Source organism: Cryptomeria japonica, chromosome 5, assembly GCF_030272615.1.
Source record: "Cryptomeria japonica chromosome 5, Sugi_1.0, whole genome shotgun sequence".
Taxonomy (NCBI): Eukaryota; Viridiplantae; Streptophyta; class Pinopsida; order Cupressales; family Cupressaceae; genus Cryptomeria; species Cryptomeria japonica.
In genome coordinates, this window is record NC_081409.1 from 538,717,760 (window position 1) to 538,744,866 (window position 27,107).

The following is a 27,107-nucleotide window of genomic DNA, read 5'->3' on the forward strand; positions in this document are numbered from 1 at the left end:
ACTTGGAAGGCTTCTCAGATCAACAAAAGGCACAAGGATAGTCCCAAGGCCTTAGAATGCCCCAAATCCATCAAGGATAGGAGCGTGGCATGCTAGTCCCCCTCAATTTCAGTAAATTTTAATAGGGTGAAGGCTCAAGATCTCAAGTTTACAGCCTTTCAATTGCAGCCCTCTGTCAAATCATTAGGGATAGGAGTGTGGTGCCCTAGTCCTAGTCAGTTTGGCTCAGTTTTTAGCATTAGGTACACATCCAAATTCCTCCCCCTTCTCTTCTTTCAATATCTCAATTTTAGATGTGCAAGTGTATGCAATTTTAGTTCATATATGCTTCATTGTTTATCTCCTAGTCTAGTTGATCTATCACATTCTATTTTGCACATCTTTCCTTCATTTACAACAAGAGGAATAGAAACCCTAAGAGATAATCATTGGATCTCTCTCTCTCACAAGAAGTAGCCAAAGTCAGCTATCTCCCTAGGCTCTTTCATATTCCCAATGTGTTGGCAAAAGTGAGATTTGGTCCTAGTCACCCGGTCTCGCTTTTTCCCCTCCACATTTTGGTGAACTCGATGTGAATCCAATATTTTTTAATTTCGATTTATGTTCTTAGATCTGAGTTTTTTGCTATTTCAAATTCAAATTTACATTTACAAGTTTCAATTTCTTGCAAATTTAAAAAATTTAGAGGTTAATTTTTTGCTAAAACCCTAATTTTTCAATTCAAAATTGAACTTATGGATATCTTAATTTGGATCGTTAATTTTAGATCTAATTTAGGAGGTTAGCAGGTTGATTGGGTTGGAGATATCTAACTGGCTGATTAGGCCATTGTTGTCCTCTCCAAGGCTGTTGATGAGGCCAATTGGTTTTTTGTGGCTGCCAATTTCCTTTAGGTGGCTGCCATTGAGCTTGAGGTCCAGACCAGGAATTTGGCTAATAGTTCCATTGTGGGTTCCCATAATTACCAAAGTTAGGAGAATATTGATTTTGCCACTAATTACTAGGTGCATGTGAATATAGACCATTGAAAGATAAGGGATCAAGTGACATACCTTGTCTTGGAATCCATGGTTTCCTTTGAGACACAAAGAAAATTTGGCCTTCCTCATCCTCTATTGGATGGAAGTATACTTGATGGATTTTGTTGTCGATGCTGGCCAACTTTGTGCATCTACAATCCTTTTTCCTCTATCTGCAATAAGGACATAATTTAGACAATGTTGTTTCTACAACATCTTGCTTCTATTTTTCCTATAGAGTGTCAATTTGTGTGGCCATATTATTTATAATATCTTATTAAAATTCTTTGAGAAGATTAGTCAACTCCATTCTTGAGACCCCAGAGTTTCTTTATTTCCTAATAATGTATACTTGTATCCTTTGGGCTTTCTCAATGCAGCTCTTGAATAATTTTAACAAAGTTGTTGTATGTCACTCTAAGTAGCTTGAGTAATATCACCACCTCCCATGAGGTTCAGAGCATCAATATATTCCTCATTAATTCCTCTTAAGAAGAGAAATTTATGGGACTCTTTACTCAACTGATTATGTTTAGACTTTTTCAAGCTAAAGAGAAACCTTTCTACATAGTCCTTTAGAGATTCTTCATCTTTTTGTTGCATCCTGAATATATCATCTCTTGTCATATCACTTCCCCTACATTAGTCCTTGTATTTGCTAAGGAATTTTTCCTTCATAGTGTCCCAATCGGCTATAGAATCTTCTCCTAAGGACATAAACCAATGGAGAGCAGAATCCTTCAAGGTGGACGGAAACATCTTAATTCTATGTCCATTTGTGGTATAGTCATAACTTCTACATAGGACATTAATTTCAAAAAGGAAGGTATTTGGATCTTCTGTAACAAGGCCATAAAAGTGAGGGAGAGCAGTAGGAGGGATGCTTTTTAGATTGGCATTGTCTCATTGTGGTGGAATAGGAAATTTGAAGGTCAATTCAGGAGGCGGGGGTGGATTGTTACCACTACCCCCACCACCACCACCCATGCCTGCCATATTACCTCTATAAATCACTAATGCAATAGATGGATCCTCTGTAGGTGGTGGCTCAGATGGAGGAATGAGATTATCTAGGTCTGCAAAGAGTTGTACAAACTGATCAAGCTCTGGCTCAATGTTTATATTTTCAGGTGGATCATCTTCAAAGTAATCTAGGTTAGGAAGGAATCTCCCAGGAATCTCCCACAAACTCTTAGTTTGTCACCATCCCTGACAACGACACCAAAAATGTTGGTACAAAACAATGGATGTTAGACAAAGCTTAGTACTCAACTTAGAGATACAAGTTCCTAACTGAGAAGCTATCCAAACCCCTTTACCTTGACTCATTTATCTATCAATCCAAGGATGTACAACTTGAAATGGGATTGCAAGATATATGCACCAAGAGTTTCTAAGAACAAGTCTATCCTATTCTAAGCAAATGGAAATGCTAAATAAATCTTCATAGGAAAGGAAATTACTTTAAAAATCATAACTTAGGAAAATCATACTAACTTCTAATATCAAAATGTAAATTCTTCTAACTTATACAAAAACAAATATTCTATTTTGTCATGGTTGCAGGAACAAACACAGAGTAACAACATATGGTTGCAGGAGTAGCGACCAATTCAATAGAACCAAATTAAATAACTCGAAAGACAAAATGCATAAGAGCTAACCAGATAGGATCCTCACCAAGTTGTCCCCCTCGAGTTAGTCTTCTGGAATGAAAGTGACAACATAAACTAACTTATTGAACTCACACAACCATATTAGAATATCATAAACTTGTTCAAAAAGTAGATATGCTCTTTGTAGACACCTAAAAAATGTCTCATTGATCATGTACTAATTATTCCTCTAGTTGATTAAATAATTTTAATTATTTATGTAATTTAATTAATCTTATTCTTCTAAATTCATATTTCTCCTATCATCTTCTTAATTTTTCTATTTCTATTCTATCATCATTTAATCATTTAACTCTTTTCTAAATATTAATTATTTAATTAATTGTAATTTTAATCCTTTACTTTAAATAATCTTTAATATTTAATTAAAGTCTATTTCCAAATAATTAAATAAATTCTTTAAATTATTTAATTAGCTAATTTATTCTTCTAATTCAAATTCCAATTCCAAATCCCCAAATTTTAATTTCATTTAATATCATTGATTCCTCTAATTCAAATTAAAATTCACATTCTTCCAATTTCATCTAATTTAAGTTACATGTGCATTTCAATTTCGTGATTCGAAATCAAAGTCAAAGACATGCAAAAATAAAATTGAAAATATAAATCAAATTTGCATGAATTCAAATATCAAATTGAATTAAAATAAATTCAATGTTTAAATCAATTCTCATGCAAAGATTAAATTGAAGATCTATATCAAGTTCAAGTAGATGCTAAATTAATCAATTCAATTAATTTATTAATTAAATCAATTATCTTTCCAATCTCTATTTCTATCTCCCACTTTACTTTTTTCCAAAAATCATTTAATCGGTCATCTTCAGTTAACAATTTAATCTATTTTAATTGATTAATTAAATTAATTGAGTAATTAAATCACTCTTTAATTCTCCTCCAATCATTCTTTTTCATCTTTCAATCATTTTTTTCTCAATCAGTTAACTCATTTATCTATTCAATCTATTCTATTCCACCTCCAAATCAGCAGTGTAACTATCAATCAGCATTTGAGCTCACTTGAGTTCCACCTCTCAATCAATCTTCTCCAAAAATCTATAAATTGAGGATCAATTGTGCATTTTCAACAATCACGATCTTCAAAATCTTGTGTCATTTTTAGGTTAGCAATGCAATATCTAGAAGCCATCATACCACAAGAAGCAGAAGAACAATGGAAGCTATATTGGATGATGGAATAAGGAGTTTCGATTAATATTATACATCCTTATTGTTTTGTTTGCATTATTCTATTGATATTATTTAGAATTATTTAGCTAGAATAAGGATTCATGATTTTCTTATTTTTTCTAGTTAAGCAATGATGAATTTTATGTATATACATTTGGTGAACCCGACGTGAATAACACCTAATTAACACTTTGTGTTTTTGCAGAATTGTACAGATTTTGAGAATTTTTGCAAGTTTTGCATGGATTTCGCAGACAGACCTAAATATTTTGCATTCATATGGACAAATTTATGCTTCCTTTTAGACATTGTCATGCATTCGTACATACATCATTATGCAATCATCTAGAATATTTTTTCGCATTCATAGTTATTAATTTTGCATGTTGTTAATTATGTTTTCTCAGTTTTTTGGTTCTCTGTTCTGTCTAATTCGTCATTAAATTTGGCAAATCTGAATAGTTTTATCTTTGTATAATACTTTAAATATATAATATCTCATGGCACACAAAGTAAAGTTTAAGATTTAGGTGCTCGAAGAACAACTGAATAGAAAAGGCAAGCTAGACATTACCAACAAATTCTAAAATTAGAAAAGAAAATACAAGACTCAAAAGACCAAGTGGCTCTTTCTAGATTCAACAACCTTGTTATATCATACACAGTGAAATATGACTTGATTAGCATAGACTGGTTAATGAGAGATCTGCCTAGGGGTTAATATTCGGTTTTGTAGGTTTTTGGTTTGTGTTTATTTTTTGTTAGGTTTTTAATACTCTATTTTTTATTTTGCATTTGTGTTGTTAGTGTCACACAATCATGCTGACAGAATTACACAATCATCTTGTCAGGATTGCACATTCATTTGGTCAGTTTTGTTGCATTTGTCAGTTTTTTGTTTCGCATTCGTGTGGTAGATAATTGGCTTTTTATTTTCTTGTTTTCTATGTGGTTTTATGGTTACTGATTCCTTGTTTGCAGCGTGTGGTGAAATTATAGAGAAGGCTTGATCATCCTAGATTATTTTGAGACTACTGATAATTTGATTGCAGGATCCTTTAGGATTAACTCACTTTTGGATTTTGGGATTAAAATTGACATGCATTGACCCCACACTTCATCTTGGTGCTTAAAATAAATGTTGGGAGTAAAATTGACATGCATGATCTCACACTTCATTTTGGTGTTTAAAATAGACATACACATGCGTATCTCACACCTCATTTTGGGCTTTAAAATTGACGTGAATTTGCCTTATCAATAGAATAAATCACACATTGCAATATATAAGGGAAAAATAACTTTTTTGTGTGTAGGGTGGACCCATTGTTGCGTTAAGTACCTTTCCACCCACCTTTGGAGTCTTGGGAGAGAGGGAAAGGTGATAACAACACCCACTTTTTTCTTTTATTTGTTGAGGGATATCTTTGACTGGGGATTTCATCACCCCACAAAGGTATTTCAAATTGGGATGCATTGGGGATATCATTTCTCCTAGCGTACTCTCGAGTGGGTTTTTCGAGCCGCTATATAAACATACTGGTCAGGCGGCTAGAGTGTTGAGTGAATTCAACGTATGTGGATTTATTATTTGCACTGATAAGCTTAACTAAAGCCTTAAGTGGCTTTCTTTAAGAATCCATTGTTGGATTGAGACCCCTCTAAATTACAATAAAAACCAATTTAGTAGCCCAAATCCCATATTCGTTGATTCAGGGAGTGTGGATCATACCCCATAGATACCCTTCATGTACCTTGCATTATGAAACATAAATCCTTGGGTGATACGATCTCCAAGTCTTTGGAGTAAGAGAGACTGGCATGCCTAAGAAGTGTGTGCTATGGAGTGGAGCCAGTGCTGCCAAACTCTCTAGGATTTCATCTTGTTTTGGTATTGCATAAGGGCCTCTTTGAATGGTTTCCAATATCCAACCTAAGATTGTCTACTATGTTTTTGTATGTATCATTATGTTAAAAATGTATTGAGTCCATATTGATCTTGGGCTATTTTAGGCCCTACCTTGCGTGGCTCTAAACTCTCAAAGTTTGTCAGGACATAATTCATCTAGCTATACTTATCTTCAAACAGTGTTCTCAAAATTGAAAAAAAACTTGTGCCAGAAATAGAGTTACTTAAAACAAAGTCTATCTTGAAACATCAAACAATCCAATGAAGTCTAGAATTTTCACAACAAATACATATTACATACTTGTGACCATAGGTTTTTCCGAGAGTCCTTAGGTTTTGTATCTATCCTCATTATAGTCCTCATTTATGTCCTTACTTTACATCAGTCCTTGCATAGTCCTCATTATCATCCTTATTATAGTCCTCATTTACATCCTTGCTTTACATCATTCCTTGCATAGTACTCATTATCGTCCTCATATAGTTCTCATTTACATTCTTACTTTACATCAGTCCTTGCATAAAGTCCTTGCATAGTCTTGATCTACATCCTCATAGAGTTCCTATATACATCATCATAATCTTCACATAAGTCCTTTCATAACTTTTACATAGTTCTTAGAATGTCCTCATTTGTATCTTATTAGCTTCCTCACAATCTTTACATAGATATTCATTCTAGTAGCATCATAATCTCCGTTTTAAGTCCTTGTTCAGACTCCATATACATCTATAACTATTTGTCATCATTTGCATAATCATTTTAGAAGGTCATAGCATGTGTCATAATGGGTCTACTAGGTGATGGTTTGCTCCCCTTCGAGCAACCTTATCTAGTTCTAAACGACGGTCAACGAGAAATCCTTGACGACTTAGATAACTTGGATTGGGAATTAAAGACAAGTGCACCTCAATACATAGGAGTCAAGTTTGAAATAGATCGAGAATATAAGATTGCATGTAGAATTGATAGAGAAATTGCTGAAGAAATCCTTAAACAAGAATTTGAGAGACACATTATAAACACCTCAACAAAGTCCCAAACAAGTTCCACGTCCTAATCCCCAATAGAGAGTTAGGTATAGTTTTGCATACATCACTTTTATTTGGTCCAAAGTCTTGCATTCATACCCTAGGTATGTCATCATCTTTCATTAGGTCTTAGTGTTCTCATATAGCAGTCTTAAATGCCCATCACAAGGTCACAAAAAGAAAAGGGTAAAATGGATCCAAACAATGACCCACCAATTAACCCTACTTGTAACATGGATATGTCAAATAGTCAAAACTATCAATATTTAAATCCTTATGTCATGCCAACAATACAAGAGCTACAACAAAATTTGACATTTCAAGAAATTGAGGCTGCTCAACAAGACCCACATGTCCTCATGATTCTAAATGCTCTTATAAATAATGATAGAGATAGGCATCTTTCTTTGTTATTACAAAAATGGTACCAAGCTACCTCAAGGTTTTGATGTCACAATGATCTTACCACTAGGAATCACCTTAAGTCTAAATAGTAGTCAAGTACCAAATGCACCACAAACACAAGCTGTGACTTCAAGCTCCTCCCAAAGTGCACCAACATCATCAAATCAAACAAACTTTGGTGTCAAACACAAGTTCTCAAGAAAGCGCATCATCCTCAACTATGAATGTTAGCACACAAATGCAAGCTACCATAACTTATCAAACCACACCAATGATATCAAGTGCCTCTGCACCAATTCAAACACAAGCCTTGCAAGTTTACCACATGAAAAGTGCAACACAACCTTCGATATCTCACTCAATAGGTTCCATATACAACCATCAGAACATAAATCCAGGTTCCGCTAATATAATGGGTTCAACTCAACCAAACATTGTTTCACAATTTGCTTATTTCACAACATCTAGCGGAAGTCACAACATGCAGAATTGCAGTTATGGTACATTTCAACAAGCTCCTATTTACACTACCACTAATCCTTTTGTAGGAAACATAAATGCACAAAGTTCACCATTAACTCAGATGGAAAGTCTAACCCAACAAGTACAAAATCTCCAACAACAAGTGACAACTATGCAAACTGGTAATGACAAAAAAAGTTATACAATGTAGGATTTATGTCCTTATCCCTTTGATCATACACTATACATGCCCGCTTTCCCTCCACATTTTGCAACATTGAAATTTGACAGATACTGAGGGAAAGGTGATCCTAGGGATCACATCAGAGATTTTTTTACTGCATGTATAGAGGTTGCACATGAGGACACCTATCTGATGAGATTATTCCCTAAGAGTCTTGGAGGTTCCACTTTGGAATGGATTTCACTCCTTCCACCAAAGATCACATCATGGGGTGAGCTAGCTGAACAATTCATTACAAATTTCTCACATAACATTGATACCCCAGTTACATTGATGGATCCATGCACTACAAAAGAAAAAGAAAATGAAACCTTCACATCCTTCTTACAAAGATGGAGATCTCTTTACTGAAGATGCCAGAGTCATATTCCAGAAACTCAACAAGTTGACATGTTTTAAGAGAAATTAATTCCAAAGATTAAATACCCAATACAAATGAAGTGTTTGACCTTATTCAAAGAAATCATAGAAAAAGCCTTAAAATGCAAGAAAGGGCTTGTAGAGAAAGGTATTATAAAATATGGAGGTTCTATAAACAACACAAACAATGATAAACCTAAGTTCTAGTCAAGAAATAGGAATGTGACTAATGATGGTGTTATGGATGCCTGTATACTGAATAGGGTTCAACCAACTGTGTCTTTACAAGGACCAATCCAATTACCCTTTCAAAACAAAAGTCCATATCCAGAAAACAACATAGTGTCAACAAATACAAATGTTGCACCAACTATAAATACAAGATTCCCAAGAATGAATGCTCCAAGACAAAATTACATGCCACTCGGAGAGCCCATTGAATTAGCGTTAAAGAAATTGATTGAAATAAATGTGATCAATTTGCCAAAGATTAGAGTGTAGTAACCAGGTCCTTTCAAACCAAACTGGTGGAATGATAATGATTTCTATGACTACCATCACACAAAGGGTCGTAAGAGTGCAAGTTGCTAGAAGCTGAAGAACCTAATTCAGGATTTGATAGACCAAAGTGATATCACAGTGGACACAAACAAAGGTTCGACAAACACAAATCACACCATCTTTAAAGACCCTTTTTTCAAACACGATAAAGGTAAGGCATCAACATCAAGAACACAAGACAACACTACTAACTATACAAAGGTCTCGTACGACTATACCACTCATTCTATTAGCGCAGGAGATTCTATTAGCGCAGGAGATGCATTAAATGTTGACCTAAAAGATAAATTTGATGATGTGACAAATGGTGATGATCAAAGTCAATGGACCGATAACTGTGATAACCAGGTTTGCATGATTTCATAAGCACCAAGGTACGAGAAATATGACAATCCATGTCTTATAGATTGGGGGGAGGAAGAACCACCATATTCAGGATGGTTTGAAGAAGATGAGGTTATAGCAAAATTTATGGGTGTCAGAATTCCACATGATGATTTTAAGATGGGATATTAAATAAACGTTGACTTTTCACATGATGATTTTAAGATGGGATATGAAATAAACCTTGATAGAACAACATATCTTGAAGGAGTAAAATCCCTCATAAGAGATAATATAGTGGCTACTATCACATTAAATCCAAGAGACAAAGATTGTGCAGTTTTCATGCGCCGATCAAAAGTGAGCTTACAAGAAGTACCATCAAATCATTCACTAGTAGTAGGAAACTATAATGTGGTTGAGCAAATGAAAAATTGCTAGCACAAATATACCTTTTTGAGTTATTGCGTATATCACCGAATCATAGGGCTATCCTAGATAAAGCACTTCAATACTCTATAGTTTCCAGGGACATAAATCAAAAACAATTCAATCCATGGTAGGGAATCTGACTGCTTCTACCCGTATTTGTTTCAAAGAATGAGATGTTCCTACTGATAGACATTTTCACAATAATCCACTACATCTAGAGGCTTACATAAATAAGAAGAAAGTCAAAAAATTACTCATTGATGGAGGAGATGACCTTAACTTCCATACACTAAAGTTGGTCAAAGCATTGGGCTATTCTAAGATTCACATTGCTCCAACAAAGAGAATAAACATCAAGGCATATGATGATGAAGAATGCCCTTCAAAAGGTGTGGTTACACTACTAGTACAAGTAGGACCTATCACAAAAGAAGTTACCTTTCAAGTCTTGGATAGAGAGATGGGATATAACATGCTATTGGGTCACACATGGATTCATACCATGTAGGTCGTACCTTTGATATTCCACCAATGTGTTAAATTTCCATACAATGACATTGGAATCACCATCCATGGTGATCCCAACCCATTTCAACATTATAATCACTTAAAGGCAAGTGTAGATAACTAAGTACCTATCAATCAAGCAGCCCCATTCACCACACAAATGGAGTCAATGAAAATTGTAGAAACACAAAAATCTACACCTGTGACACTTTCTTTATAGATTAAAGATGTCGGATGTGGGGAATATTCCATTACAGGTACACCAAATATCAAACAATTACCTCTTTCTCCTAGATCTTTTGGGAAATCTCAGACTAATCTACTAAAACAAGATAAAGGAAAAGAGAAAGTCAAATACTCAGATTCATGCTCATTCATTAGATGGGGAGACTTATAGGAAGAATACTTAGATGAATATGTCAACCAATGGTTATATAAAGAAGAAGATGACATGACAATTGCCAGGTTACCCTTAGATCAATATGTCAATGGTTTCAAAATGATACAAAAACATGGGTATGATGGTACCATAGGCTTGGGAACACAGAAACAAGGGAGAATAGAGCCTTTTTTACCTAAGGAGAACCCAAAGAATCGTGGGTTAGGATACAAACATATCACAAAGGTAACAGAGGCAAGACAATGAACACTTGACATATTAAATAGGCCTAGACTAGCTTCAAAGAAAGTACCTCAAACTCATGCATCAATGCGGGTATTGCCTCCTTCATCTCATAGAAGTGAAAAAATAGAAACATACCCTCGTCATGAATCAGATGGTGAAGATCTCAAGCACCTTTTACAAGAAAATAATGTGGCATCATCCAACAATATGATACCTGAAATATTTTCACAAGCAAATGTGGTAACGGAGACTGGTTTAGCACCTACAAATGTGGTAACATAAACTGGAATAGCATTTGCAAATGAGTCTAATACCTGGATTCTACCAAGGGAAAAAAACCTAGCTCTACCAAATGAGTCATATGAAGAATGAATGGAACACATTATACCAGGATTGAGAGAAGTCTCTACCATAGAAAGAGGGTCCACAAGTCAAGAACATATCCCACTATTTATTACTACATCTGAAATTTCCCTATCACCCATTGAGGAAGAAGATGAGATAAATGACACAAAATCATACATTGGAACATATATAGAAAGTGTGACATATTCCAATGACTATGAATTTATATCTCTTCACAATAGTATCCCACAAACAATAGACACGACACATGACAATCAACCACTTATTGATGATGGTATTGTCTACAAGGATATACAAATTAACCCAAGATCAGTAAAATATGTACAGAATAACCAGGTGTGCATGATGTCAAAGAATTGTCCAATAGAGAAAAGTAAGGATATACCTTATACTTTCACATTTTATTGACTAGGGGAAAGAAGAATCACCAAGTCTAAATTGGTTTGAAAATGATGAAGCTATTGTTGAATTCCTTGGTGTCAGAGAAGGGTTTCCCTATGGTGATCATAAGGAAAGGTTTTCTATAGACTTGGATAAAACAACATACTTTGGGGAGGTAGGTTCCTCTATGTCAAAATATGCAGATGAAAGTGATAACAAGGGTAAAGCTAAGTTAGACAATCTCCCTAATGAATAAGAAATTTTTGCATTGCTCGTGGAAAAGACTGAAGAAATCAATATGGTGGAAGGAGATTTTATACACAATATCCACTTAGCTGAGTCATTAAATCATTAGGAAAAGAATAGTTTCATACAGTTCTTCAAAAAACACCTAATCAATTTTACTTGTTCATATATATACATGCTAGGACTAGACCCAGAGTTGGTATTACATCACTTGTCATTGTTACTAGGAATCAAACCATACAAGCAAAAACTTAGAAAGATGCATCCACAGATCACATTACTGGTAAAGGTGGAACTGTAGAAACTTATGGATGTGGGCTTCATCAGACCTATTGACTATGTAGAGTGGATATCCAACCTAGTACCTATGACTAAACCCACTGAGAGCATATAAATTTTCACAAATTTCTTAGATTTAAACAAGGTATGTCCTAAGGATGATTTCCCATCACCTAACATAGAAATGATATTGGATCTAACTGCTGGGAATGAAATGCTTTCACTAATGGATGGTTTCTCAGGATACGACCAAATTAGGATTACACCAAAAGATCAACATAAGACTATGTTTGCCTATCCATGGGGAACATACTACTGGAATGTCATGTCATTTGGTCTTAAGAATGCTAGAGCAAAAAACCAAAGATCCATGGAAACATTATTCTATGACAAGATCCACAATATCATGGAAGATTATGTTGATGATCTACTAACTAAATCAAAAACAAGTGAAGGTCACCTGGAAGTCCTTTCTAAGATATTTAATCGATTAGAATAGTACAATGTCAGATTAAATCCAAAGAAGTGTGTGTTCGGTGTCATAGTCGATGAACTTTTAGGTTTTATTGTTTCTAACAGTGGAATTGAGGTAGATCCAGCAAAGGTCAAAGAAATCATTGATATGCAACCACCATAAATACTCAAGCAGTTAAGGGGATTACAAGGAAGATTACAGTCTATAAGAAGATTCATAGCACAAATAGCAGATAAATGTCATCTATTTTAGCATTTACTCAGGAAAGGAGTCGCCTTCAAATGGACAGATCAATGCCAAGAAGATTTTCAAGCTTGAAAGGATTATCTTTTGACTACTCTAGTATTAGTTCCACCTACTCCAAGGAAGTCTTTATTACTATATATATCAACAACAAACTCATCTTTGGGAGCCCTTTTGGCACAACATGACGATGAAGGAAAGGAAAGAGTAATCTACTATATAAGTGTTGGCATTGAGGTTGTCATTGATGTCAATAGTTGAGTTGATGCATCAAATGATGTGGTGTCCCAGAATGAAGATGCAACAGAGAACAAATTTGTCAGTTATGCAAAGGCATGCAGATTTGTTTGATGTCAATAGTTAAGAAGAACTGGAATAGAGAGAATGTGCAACATGATAGAGAATGTGCAGAGGAACAACTAACACTCATAGAACTATGATACAAAGACTTGTAGGACACCCACTAGATGGAGGTGTAGAGAGATACAAAAGCATGCAGAAACATCAGGTTGAGAGAGATGCAAGATGTGCCCCATTGGAAGATCAGATTAGCTGATATGGTGTTGCATCAAGCGATTTAAGGACCAAGGCCATGGTGTTATGATTACATCAAGCAAATAGGATTGAACAAGACCATGAGTGTTGCTACAACATCATATAACACACCGTGTTATAGGAACAAGGAGATACAGGAGGAATGCATAAAGTGTGTCAGTGGGACATGAAAATTGACAAGGAGGAAACATGCAATTGTGTTGAAAATATATTGTAAAATCTGGTCCGACTCATATAAAGTTAGTTGCAGTTGTCAATAACATGTAGGTTATCACATGCAGTTATAGGGAGTATTAGTCATAATCATCAATAACACATAGGTTATCACTATCTAGAAATCTATAAAATGTGACTGTAGATGTCAATAACATGATGGGATAGTCTTGTTGGTCTATCAAGATGTCAAGAACACTATGGGTTAGTCGCCCTGCCATTCCGCAACAAGAAACACTTAAGGCAAAACACTGCGGGCTAGTCATTAAAGTGTGACAGAGATTTCAATAACATGCAGGTTATGCTACTCATCTTATCCCATGACATGTTATTCACATGTAAGAAATCTTGCGGGATAATAATAAAGAAAGGAAAACAAGGCATCTTGTTATCCCGCATTGTCAAAAGTGACCAATAATGGTCATCCGGGATAAGAAATTGAAGGGAGATTACTTAGAGATGCTTATCTCACATGAGGCAAGGATGATGTTAGTGGGCTCGGGGGATAAGAGAATAAAAGGAAGTGAAGGGCCTGCTTATCTCACGTGATCAAGCTAGGATGTGAAAAAGCTCGCGAGATAAGGAAAAGTGAAGACAAAAGAGAGAGAGAGAGAGCTTATCCCACATGCGTAAGAGGTCTGAGAAGAAATGACGTGGGATAAGGAAAATGGTAGAAGATGCGTTATCTAGCTAGCCTGGATAAAAGAAGATTTGTTGTTTTGTGACGAGTATAACATGCATGTTATATGATCTGCGAAACACATTTGCATAGCCCATGAATCCAATGTGGATTTCTTCCACATGTGGAACTTTTATAAATAGAGGGAGTTGTTGATGGGTCCCATCATTTTCTAAGTGGCTCAGTGATAGGTGAAAGATAAGGTAGACAAATATTTTTGACAGATCTTCATAATCAAAAAGGGAATGCATGTCAAATATTATTTTCTCAGTCATAGAAACAAATTGGAAGATAAATTAATGCTGGAGTAGACCAGTGACTAAATATATGATTTTCAAATTGGAGGTTGAGTGCAAAATCAAATCAGATTGTAGAGGTTATTGAAAGAAGTAAGAATAAATTTAATGAATAGACAGGTGTGCGGCTCAAGAGGATTTTCAGGAACATCTTCTGGAAGCATATCAAATCTAATTGATAGATAGATTGCTAAAAATAGCAATTCAAATTTTAATAATTATTGGAAGACAATGAGACACATTAAGCATTGACAACTATGGGCAGAGAAATTAGATCCGATCAATATGCAACTATGATCGACTAGAATGATTTTTGGGGAATGTAGCTTCTGGAAAAAAAGTCTAGCTAGAACAACCTGTTATGTTTTGGAGGGAAACCTCTTGAAGAATATGATGAACGCTAAGGAAAAAGATTAAGGTGTATGAGTTGCTATTATAGAATAGTGTTGTGTGAGCTGCAAAGTGTGTAAGTGTAGAAGCTCTACAAAAACAGAGGCTGCAAAAAAGCATTTTCCTCAGGTGTCAATGACATGAAGTCGAGGCCGTTAATAATGCTACAAAAAACTTGTGTGCGGAAAAATCTGAAAGTGAAAAGAGGAGATCAAAGGAATCTAGAAGCTTAAGCAGAGAATAGGAAAAGAAGAGAAAATAGAGAGGTGTGAAGTAGAGAGTGTGTGATTGGCGTGCATGAGAAGAAGCATTGTAAAAGTAGAGGCTATAGAACTGAGAGAGAATGCGGAGAAGTAGCTCCCACAGGTGTCAATAACATGATGGCAGTGTAGATATAATATTGTAGAAAAGACATTATGTAGGAAGATCATAAGATGAAGAAAAGATAAGAGGGGGCCAAAAGAAAGAGCAGAGAGCATATAGAGAAGAGCACAAAGGTGAAAAGAAGAAGGAAAGCAACAAGAAGGTGTTGAAAACCAGAGTGTGCAGAACCAAGGTAGAGAAAGAAGTGTGTGCATACAAAAGAGTAGGAGAGGGTGCAATAGAGACCAACAAACAAAATGTGCAGAGCAAAACAAAGCATAACAAAATAGAGTAGAGAAGACAAAGGGTAGAGAACAAAGAAGAAGAGATCAGAGACAGAGAGTACAATAACAAGGTGTTGCAAAACTTCATTTGCAACAAGGTACCTAATTTGTATTAAAATATATACTTATTGTAATCATCTGAGTCGGTGCTCAGAGCTAGGGGTTACTGCTCCTTTGGGTTGGTGCCCATAAAGCTAGGGGTTGGTTCTCCTTTGGGTTGGCACCCATAAAGCTAGGGGTTAGTGCTCCTTTAGGTTGGTGCCCATAAACTATTGGGGTTGGTGCTCCTTGGGTTGGTGCTCCTTGGGTTGGTGCCCTAAAATTTGTAATTGATTTACTTGTGAGGCTGGATTGGAGCAATAGACTCTAGCAACATTTCTCACTGAGGTTTTTCCCACTATGGGTTTTCCTCATATACCTTGTGTTATGGATTTTCCTCTTATGTGTGTGTGTTGATTAGTTTAATATCTCTCCTCATAGCTTATTGATTTATGTTATTAGAGTTAAAATCAGTTTGAAAAGTTAAATTTTTTGATTACCACTGATTTACCCCCCTCTTAGTGGTCCATTGTGTTCCTTCAATAAGTAGAACCCTTATTGGATACAAGCTTAATTACACTCCCATAGAACGAGCATGTCTAGCAATAATCTTCACATCTGAAAAGATTACACACTATATGCTGAGTCACAAAGTTCAACTCATAGCACACTTTGATCCTCTCAAGTATCTATTGAGTAGAGAAACATTAACTGGAAGATTGGCCAAGTGGGTCATGATTTTAAGTGAGTTTGACATAAAATACATGGACATAAAGGCAATCAAAGGGTAGATTATAGAAAATCAATTGGCAGAAGCTCCTTTGCAAGACAATCACCTGCTACGAATGGATTCTCTTGACGAATTTGTGTTTACATTGACAATATCCACCACTTGGAAATTTTACTTTGATGGTTATTAAACAAATCATGGAGCAGGAGATGAGATTATTTTAATCACCCCTCAAGGTGATTCTATCCCAAAGTTATTTAAAATCAATTTTCCCTGTACAAAAAATATAGCTGAATATGAAGCTCTGATCATAGGGCTTTGTACTGCTATACAATGGAGGATAAAAGAGCTACAAGTGTATGGTGACTCACAATAGATTTTCAATCAAGTCAATGATGACTATAACACAAAAGATGATAAACTAATACCTTATAAGAAAATGGTAGAAGATTGCAAATAACATTTCAGAAACATCACTTTTGAGAAGATTCCAAGAGTGCAAAACAAGGTAGCAGATGCCATGGCTACAATAGGGTTCTGAATCCTCATGGTATAACAAGATATATGCATACTTACATAATCAATATATGTCTCCTAATCTATCAAGAAATCAAAAGAAGACTCTCATTGATCAAGCATCCAAACATACCATTATTGTTGACACATTGTATAGAAAGAGCCTTGAGGGAACACTTCTTCAATGTCTTAATTTTGAAGAAGAGAAAATTTCCTTAAAAGAGGTACACGATGGAATTTGCGGTGCACATTCAAGTAGTCCTACACTATAAAAGAAGTCACTAAAAACTAGATACTATTGGTCTACAATGGAAAAGGATGCCTACAATATGTACAGAAATATAGACAATGTCAAGTGCATGGGGACCTCATTCATGCACCAATGCAAGATCTTGAACCTATCACATCACCATGGATATTTTCATAGTGGGGGTTAGATCTTGTTGGTAAAGTCAATCCTACATCATCCAATGGGCACAAATTCATCTTAACATCTACCAAATATTTTACTAAATAGGTCGAGGCAATCCCTTTAATATTCACCACTAGTAAGCAGATAGCCAAATTCATGCTTAACTACATCATCTATCGTTACGGGTTCCAATGTGTATAGTGATAAAAAATGGACATCCATTTAAGAATCAAGAAATGAGAGAACTATGTGAACAATTCTAGATACAATAGAGATTTCCAATGCCATATTATCTGCAAAGTAATGGACAAGAAGATGCAACAAACAAAACAATATTGAAGATCCTAAAGAAAGTTGTCATTGATGCAGGATGAGAATGACATCTCCAGTTAAATCTCGCTCTTTGGGCTTATAGAATAGGGGTACACACACCTATAGGAGAAACACCTTATTCATTAGTCTATGGTACAAAATGAATTTTACCCATTAAAATAGAACTACCTTCTTTAAGAGTCTCCTTAAAACATATCATATCAGAGGAAGACTATCGAGTCGCAAGATTGCAAGAGCTTGAAATGCTTGATTAAAAGTAACAAAATTCTTTAAATCACTTACAAGGCTACTAGAACAAACTAAGAATAAGCTACAATAAACGAGTAAGGCCAAGGAATTTTGAAGTAGGAGATCTAGTTCTCAAGGAGAATCAAAGGAACCTAGCAGAGCGTGAAAAGCCAGGAAAGTTTGAACCTAACTGGCTAGGTCCTTTCATCATAACAAAGGTCATAGGAAACAAATCATATAAATTGGTTACCATGGAGGGAGATCCACTTTCTGACCCTATGAATAACATCCACCTTAAATGATACTACATCTAAGGGATAGGTTAGTCTATGTTTTACTATCTCCATTGCATATCATTTTCTTAAAACATCTTTGTATTGCATGAGGTTTAGTTTTCAAATGCATCACATTCATAAAGTTTTTGCATTTACATATAATGGCATCAATAAAACAAGGCAACTATCCAAATTTATCATCTATTTGCATTCAAGAGAAATAAGGGCCGTCTCCTTTCTTAGATATTCGGACATGAAGTTTTTTTTGAGATCCTAAGGTCATTCATTTTCAACATCACCCCATGACAATGATTTACCTTTGGTTGGGTAGAGATTTCACTATTTGTGCCTTGTTAACCCAAAATCTATCAATTGCTATATCTCACACATTAACAAAATCTCTAATTCATTCTAGACACCTAGTTGATCATATGACAAGTGAAAAATCTAATATTCTGCTTCAATGCCACTATAATTGTCATACCCATGTAGGTTTCATTACTTACAAGTCAAGGAAAGACAATAAAAAATAAAAAATGCTATGCCAATATCTATATCAAGGAAAAAAAGCAATGATATATAACTGAAATATCATGCATACAAGTGTGACGAAAAAGATTGACCATGGGAACATGTTAATAACTCCATCAAGGATATCAATGCTTGCTGGCAATTGACAAATATTTGAGAGATTATGGTGTATAACCTCGTCAGAGCCCTTAAAGCTTGCTGGAAAAGAGGCTCTATCCAAGATGATTTTGAAGTCAGAATAATCCACATACCTAGTCATATAGGATGCCAAGGATCTTTAGTAAACACAAGAGTGAGAATTAACTCACTTGCACACACATGGGCAGAAGAAGATCAAAGTTTCGAGAATCAATGGGGAATTTTTCCGCATCTCCATTTGTAAATCCTAGTCACTAACTGTGTTAATTTGTATGTTCCAAGGGATCTTGAGGATAGATCGACTTCTTATCTATGAAATGTTTTTGCACCTCCAATTCAATTGGTGCATTACAAAATGCTAAACAAACACATTCATCCTTGTTCAAATAGAAAATGCATCTTCATCATGCATATTGCATTAACATAGGTCATGTTGAAAAATTCATCCTCTCCACATGCATTTTGCAAATCATCATATCATGACAGGTCTGCATACTAAGGGCATAGCTGAAAAAATCCTTAAAAAGCACAAAATATCCTAAAAAATCCTAAAATTTTGGGAAAAGTCCTGAAAAAAATCCTAAAAAGTCCTAAAAAAATCTTTAAAAATTCACATGCAATCTTGAAAAAATATAAAAAACATTCACATACAATCTTGAAAAAATCAACCAAAAACATTCAAATAGAGTCCTGAAAAAATCAATCAAAAGAATTCAAATATCAATCCAAAAAAAATTAAAAACATTGAAGAAGCTCTTGGAAAAGAACTAAAAATCGAAAAACAATGAAAAACCCGCAATAAAATGTCTCACAAGAATCAAACACCCTAGCAGATATTGAGCAAATACTTCACACGAAGTTAACAAAGGATACAACTATCTAATCAATATCTACAATCAACTGATCAAACTGTCTTATCAATCGTATCAATATTCATATCAAGTGATCATTATCTTGTCTTACACAAAATATGATACACTTGAAATTAGACAGGCTAGTCTTAAATGGGGTCCAAACTTTCTAAGATCAGACATTATCAACCATCACATCAAGAAAATCAAGAACAAAGGCACAAACCAGTATAACTGCTGAATTTTGTCCTAGTTAGTCTCTATCTTTTATCATTTGGTGACAAATTATGTACCTATGCTACTCAAGGATGTCCACAAGTGACTAGAGGAGCGATGATGGGCATTATCTTTTTCTTTGTTTATTGTTTGTGGTGTGAACCAATGAATTTATGGGATAGGTGTTATGGGTGTCTATGATAAGAGCTTTCATATTCTGAATGCTGCACATACCTCGACTCCTAGCATTATTCCCAGAATGGAGGGTTCACTCCTTGTCTGCTACGTGTTTGTTTCTTCAATGAGATATCTTTATGTCTTGGTTCCTTATATAATGATGTTCAAAGCTCCATTGTTAGATAATAAGGCTCAATGATGAATATATTGTGCTATGAATAAAGACACAAGCTTGTGAATAAATCATTCTCATTTCACCCCATTTGCTTAATTCTAGTTTGTTGATTCTTTCCTCATTGTTTCTTTCTTTCACCATCTCTTTCTGCATCACTTTCTATCATGTCATCTAACATGATCCTTTAATCAATCTTTTCTCTCTTTCATCTTACAAACATTTCTTCAAAGGATATTTGAGTCAAAAGAGGTAAGGCAATATTCTGGCATATGTCAAACAAAATACATTGTATTCATATAGTTCAGTTATATTGCATTCATTTAGTCATTAATATTATCATTAGCATATAGATCATTTACCATACAAATTATTATACCAAAAACATATAGAAGACATACATTCATAAATCATATAGAATCATACATCATATAAATAACACAAATCATAATAGATCTCCATGAAAAAATTGCATATCATATATATAACTCAAAAATGATAATGTGTCAGAATACAATCATCAAAAATGCCCAAAGGCTCATATAACACGATGCAAAGCATCCCAACCAAGACTGCCTCTATCTTCAGGTGGATCCTATCTGATAAATCTTGCCCCAGGATGTCCCAATGATATCCGAGGTGGACCCATGACGCCGACACTACTAGTACCTCTCAAGTTAGATCTGCCTGATCTCTTGCCAGATATATAAGCACTATAGCTCAGAACTCGCTCTCTCTTTGGGACAACTCTCTCATACTCTTGAGGCCAATACATAGGCTCCTTAGATAAATGAATAATGCGATCATCACATGCCAACATACCTATATTAAAGGCCTTATACTGATTATAGGCATCATGTTCCAACTGAGCCCTCTTCACTGCGTCATCTCACTCCCTCTAGAGGCAATCCCTCTCACTAGCAATTTGATCTCTCTCTCTCCAAGGCATCATAGCTCCTATGAAATAGCTCCCTCTCATCACTCCACTGTTGCCTCAATCTCGCAACCTCATCCTCCAAACTCTGAATCTACACTCTCAAAACTTATGGATAATCGTCATCTCCATCACCACCCTAACCTCCATCCCCACCTCCCTTTGCATCTGGTATATCCTCTAGCTATGGCATGTCACTATCATCCTCATCATCGCTGCTCGATGATCCCAAAGTCGAATCATCGTCATCCCTGCTGCTACTAGACTTGATGTTTCTACCAATGTCTACGTCCTCATCTCCATCTCCCTCCTCATATCCTCGCCCACCCCATCTCCTTCATCCTCATCTCCATCTCCCTCTTCCTCCTCCTTGTCATCCCCCCTCTATTATCTCTGGTGAGGTATCTGCTGAGGTGTAATAGGAACTATATGATTAGTAAGTGGAATACGTCTATGTCTAGCCTACCATGTGTCATACTATGGTGTCATGCCTGGATTTGCAACACCATCTCTCCAACCCGACTGTAATGCCTGAAGCACATCAAACTATGCAACAACCATATGTGGTGTATACATGCTCCCCAATTAGGTAACTCTCAAGCAACTTGAGAAAAATAAGTTGTAACAGTAGGTACTCCCTATACCTCCCCAAACTGCCTAAGCACACGTCCTAGCAAGTACATCTCAATGATCCTCCGTGTCTTCATAATCCTACCTATAAGGAATCTCTGCTGCTTGCAGAATGGTAAATGTTGATCATCATCCACCCAACTGGGGCAATCCAAGTAAGGTCTCCAAATAAAGTGTTGCAAGATGTCAATATGATATCACAAATATAAAGTGTTACCCGAGTCCCTGTGCCTCATCCCAGGTGTATATCTAAAAGTGTATGGCTCCTCAGGCTGCAAATCAACATGAATCACTAGCCTAGAGATAGAAATATGGTCCCAAGCACAAACTTGGAGCAGTGTCACACCACAACTAATAGATCTATATCTTAAATAAACAATACTATCCATCTGATAGTATACCATGGCCAAGAGACAAGGACCCCAAGCATAAACACATCAATGAATGATCATATCATGAATGACCCTACCCTATCCGACTGAGAATCTATGACCTCTCCTATCAAGAATGAGTGGACCTACTACAATACTGCATAGAAATTGTCAGATCATCATAGTCCAGACGAGCCCATGGTATATCATAATGACGACTAATCTGCAAGTCCTGCTCCTCACACTCAAATAAATCACATAGTCCTATGAGACCATCATCATGATCATAAATGACTCTCTCTCCATGAATGTGAATACACAAAATACACCAGACATCCTCTAATGTGATGGATGCCTCACTAGTGGGAAGATGAAATGTACAAGTCTCAGAATGCCACTACTCAACTAACGTGGTGATCAAGGCCGTTTTGGCCATAATCTCTGGAACATGTAAAACATGATATAAACCTAGATGTCAGATATGTGCAACCTCCTCAGCAAGTAACTGGTCACAAAGATCGAGACCACTAGGTCTACCCTGTCTGCAATAGAGCACACCAAGATTCTCTTGCAAGTAAAAATTGATGAAAATGTTAGATATCATACTTTACGAGAAAAATTCATCTCATACATCTCAAGAAAACAATATTTCCAATGCTTGCATAACACTTACAACTTATGTGTGACATTTGCTACTAATGTGCTACATTAACCATGCTTGCGTGACATTTGCAACTAATGCGCGAACATAGGAACTCATGCATAAAAAGATAGTGTGATGTGTGATATTTAACACTTATGCGGCAGACATAGTCTAATGTGTGAAGTTTAACACTTATGCATAGCATTTAAGATGAAGACGTGAAAATCGACATACAAATGAGTAAAGGTTAAAAGTTGGAGCTTTGGAAAAAAATTGAAAAATTAACAAAAAATAGGCAAAATTGAGCAAAATTTTGGAAACTTACCATGCCTCCCATCCCAGGTGGTCTCTGATATGAACGCACTCGCTTGAACAAATGTTGTTGTGCCTTAATGTCAACCATGATGATCAAATGCTCATAGGAAATCTCAAAAATCACAATGAACTCCAAGAACTCAAAATAATACAAATGAGAAAATGCAAGGTCCAAATCACCATTTATAGCTCAAAATTAGGGTTTTTCTCATTCCGACGACCATGGTCCCCCTAAATTTCACAACACTTGTAAGCCAGTCAAACAGATTCAAAATTGCACAAAACTTCACATGATTTCTCACTAGCATGGTATCAAAAAAATGGTCTCAATTTCAAAAAAATGGACCACTTTTTCCAACAAGGCATATTTACACCCTAAGCGTCATCGAGGTATACTCGGGCACAAAAAATTCCATTTTCTTTGAAAAAACTTCGTTCCGACATTTTCTCAAAGAGGGGCAAATGTAGACACCTAAAAATGTCTTATTGATCATGTACTAATTATTCCTCTAATTGATGAAATACTTCTAATTATTTATTTAATTTAATTAGTCTTATTCTTCTAAATTCATATTTCTCCTATCATCTTCTTAATTTTTCTATTTCTATTCTATCATCAATTAATCATTTAACTCTTTTCTAAATATTAATTATTTAATTAATTGTAATTTTAATCTTTTAATTTAAATAATCTTTATTATTTAATTAAAGTCTATTTCTAAATAATTAAATAACTTCTTTAAATTATTTAATTAATTAATTGATTCTTCTATTTCAAATTCTAATTCCAAATCCCCAAATTCTAATTTCATTAATTCCTCTAATTCAAATTCAAATTCATATTCTTCCAATTTCATCTAATTTAAGTTACATGATTTGAAATCAAAGTCAAATACATGCAAAAATAAAATTGAAATTATAAATCAAATTTGCATGAATTCAAATATCAAATTGAATTAAAATAAATTCAATACTTAATTCAATTCTCATGCAAAGATTAAATTGAAAATCTAAATCAATTTCAAGGACATGATAAATTAAGAAATTCCATTAAATGATTAATTAAATCAATTATCTTTCCAATCTCCATTTCTATCTCCCACTTTGTTTTCTTTCAAAAAACATTTAATCAGTCATCTTCAGTTAATAGTTCAATCTATTTTAATTGATTAATTAAATCATTCTTTAATTCTCCTCCAATCATTCTTTTTCATCTTTCAATCATCTTTTTTCTCAATCAGTTAACTCATTTACATATTCAATCTATTATGTTCCATCTCCAAATAGGTAGTTTAACTATCAATCAACATTCGAGCTCATTTGAGTTCCACCTCTCAATCAATCTTCTCCAAAAATCTATAAATTCAGGATCAATTCTCCATTTTCAACAATCACGATCTTCGAAATTTTGTGTCATTTGCAGGTTAGCAACACAATATCTGAGAGCCATCATACCACAAGAAGCAGAAAAATGAAGCTATATGTGATCATGGAATAGGGAGTTTTGATTAATATTATACATCTTTATTGTTTTGCTTGCATTATTCTATTGATATTTGTTAGAATTCTTTAGCTAGAATTGTGATTTCCTTATTATTTCTAATTAAGCAATGATGAATTTTATGTATATACACTCTTTATTTAGAAATCAAGTGAATAGCATAAAATTGTTTGATAAGAAAAATAGTAACTAACTATCTAAGGAATACGAGAAGGATTTATAGCATCCATCCTTATAACAATTTCCATAAGAGTCGCTCCATTTCCTAATATTTAGGTGGAAGCTTTTATTTAGACTACAAAATCTAGGAAAAATAAGACAATTAGGACTTTGTCATATTCTTGAACATCCATAGATCTTCCCTATATAATCTATAACATCCATCATAACCATTACCAAAACTATTTAATGAATCAGGACTATTCTGCAGATTCCTTAATTAATGAGCTTGGACAGCTAGTGCCCGAGTTGCAACAATTCTTGACCTCTTCCCGCCTTGTTGTCTAGTCTTTGCCCACCTTACCATGCTACTATAAATGAAGCCCTGTTTTATCTCAAAGAATTTTTCCATGCAGCTGTAACACAAAGATTAGAGCAAGCATTCCATCCATATTTCATGATCATCCATTGCACACATTTATCAGTCACACAAAAATAGTAAATACTTATACTTGCATTCATAAAGTTCATGGTTTTGTTAAAATAAAGTTCTTAAAATATAGGTGACATGATTATCAAAATAGGTCCATAAGGTCGGTTAAAGCATGATATAAAGTCCATCAGCAAATATAAAATTCCTAAAAGATAGAAAAATGTATGCAAATAAAAGCATAAAACTAAGGCTCATCAGCTACATCAAGTTGTCTTTAATTATGTTTTCATGATGGATTTTGTAATGATTTATCATGTTAATGCATCAAAATTTGTAGGACATCTTAAGTGCATTGAATCATCAAATCAAAGGTATAATCATTTCACTTCAACATTTTAACATCTATTTCAGATTTAGCCTCTACCCTACTAGGGGTAAGCTCTCTTTTTGTTATTACTATAGTGGAGGTTAAAACCTACTCAGGGTTCAACTTAGGCAAGCCCTATATATCCCAACACCATTTTCCTCTAATTTTTTGCATTCATAATCTCAAAAATAGGTTCTAGACTCAATTTGAAGATATAACAGCAAAATGTAGATAGAGATAGAGGCAACTAGACAAAATTCATCATAAAAGGCAAGAGCGTTCCTAGCACCATAGTCTAACTAGACTAGGGCACCTATCACCAATGTACATGTGTTTTGACCCAAAATTTGATAGGAAGGCAATTTGGAGGATCTCAAGACTAGTTTTCATCCCTATTTGTACCAAGAGAGCTATCAAGACTAGGGTACCTAGTTACAATGTCCAGTTATTTTGAACATTGATTTCAAACACATGTTCCTCTTTGTATTCCCTTTCCAAATTTGTACATATCAGTTGATTTCCAATTATGAATTTGTCTATTTATGTTGATTATTGTCATTTTTGCATCATTTAACCTATCTTTTGCATCATTTCTCATTCTATCATATCAAATCACGAAAAATAGATTAACCAATCAAAGTCTCTAGTTCTCCAAAGGGTATGAAGTTGAAACTAACTGGTTGTTCTCCAATATAATTGATGAGATTGGGTTTGATTCCTAGTTTGCATGTTTAGACCAGTGAACCCCATTTCCAGTACTTTATAGTGAAATGTCACGTTGTATCCCTAATCTACAATAACTCCCTAGTAGGTATCAAATAGTAACTTTGATTCTCAAACTCTAACATTTCCCTAAGTGAGCAATCCCTTATCTAGTTTTTTTAAAAAGGTACATGAAAAGTAATCCCTCACTGAGATTTATTTTCCTTGTGCAATTTAAGTTAGGATGATCAAGAATCTAAGGCTCTTCTCACATGGCATCTTCAATTGGTAGGTTGTTCCACCTAATTGGATACTCCATGATTCTCTTGTTCCTCAAGTTTTTGACATGAATGTACATCACTTTTTTAAGATTTAAATTAACTTATCCTTATCATCTATTGGGAAAATGGTGTCTCAATCTTACATTTACATGAGGTTACTATTTATAGTAAGTTTTCATATGAGCATGAAATGGTGCAGAATTTTCCCCAAAGCTTCAGATTGGATAGATAAGCATGCTGATAAATTTTCATCGCAAGATCACTACTAGTTTTGAAGATATTAAAGTCTTCATTTTATAAGGGTGCGATGAAAGGTTTAAGCTTAATTTTGAGAACTTTAGACCCTTTGAAATGCCCTAAAAAGTAGGCATAACCAAACATCTGATTCACAAGTTATGGCCTCCTAAAGTTTGGACTCCTGAAATAAGAAATATAAAATGCATCACACATAAATGAGCTATAAAAGGGAGAAACACATGTTGGTTTGTGTGTGTGTGTGTGTTTTTTTGGTAAGCTAGAGGTAGGACTTGCAACCCAACCCAATGTCCCAACCTAGCTTACCTTATTGCCAAGTTGGGGCCAAGAAGGGGTGAGCTGAGGCCAGACTAGTCTCCTAGGGGGAGAAGCCACTGT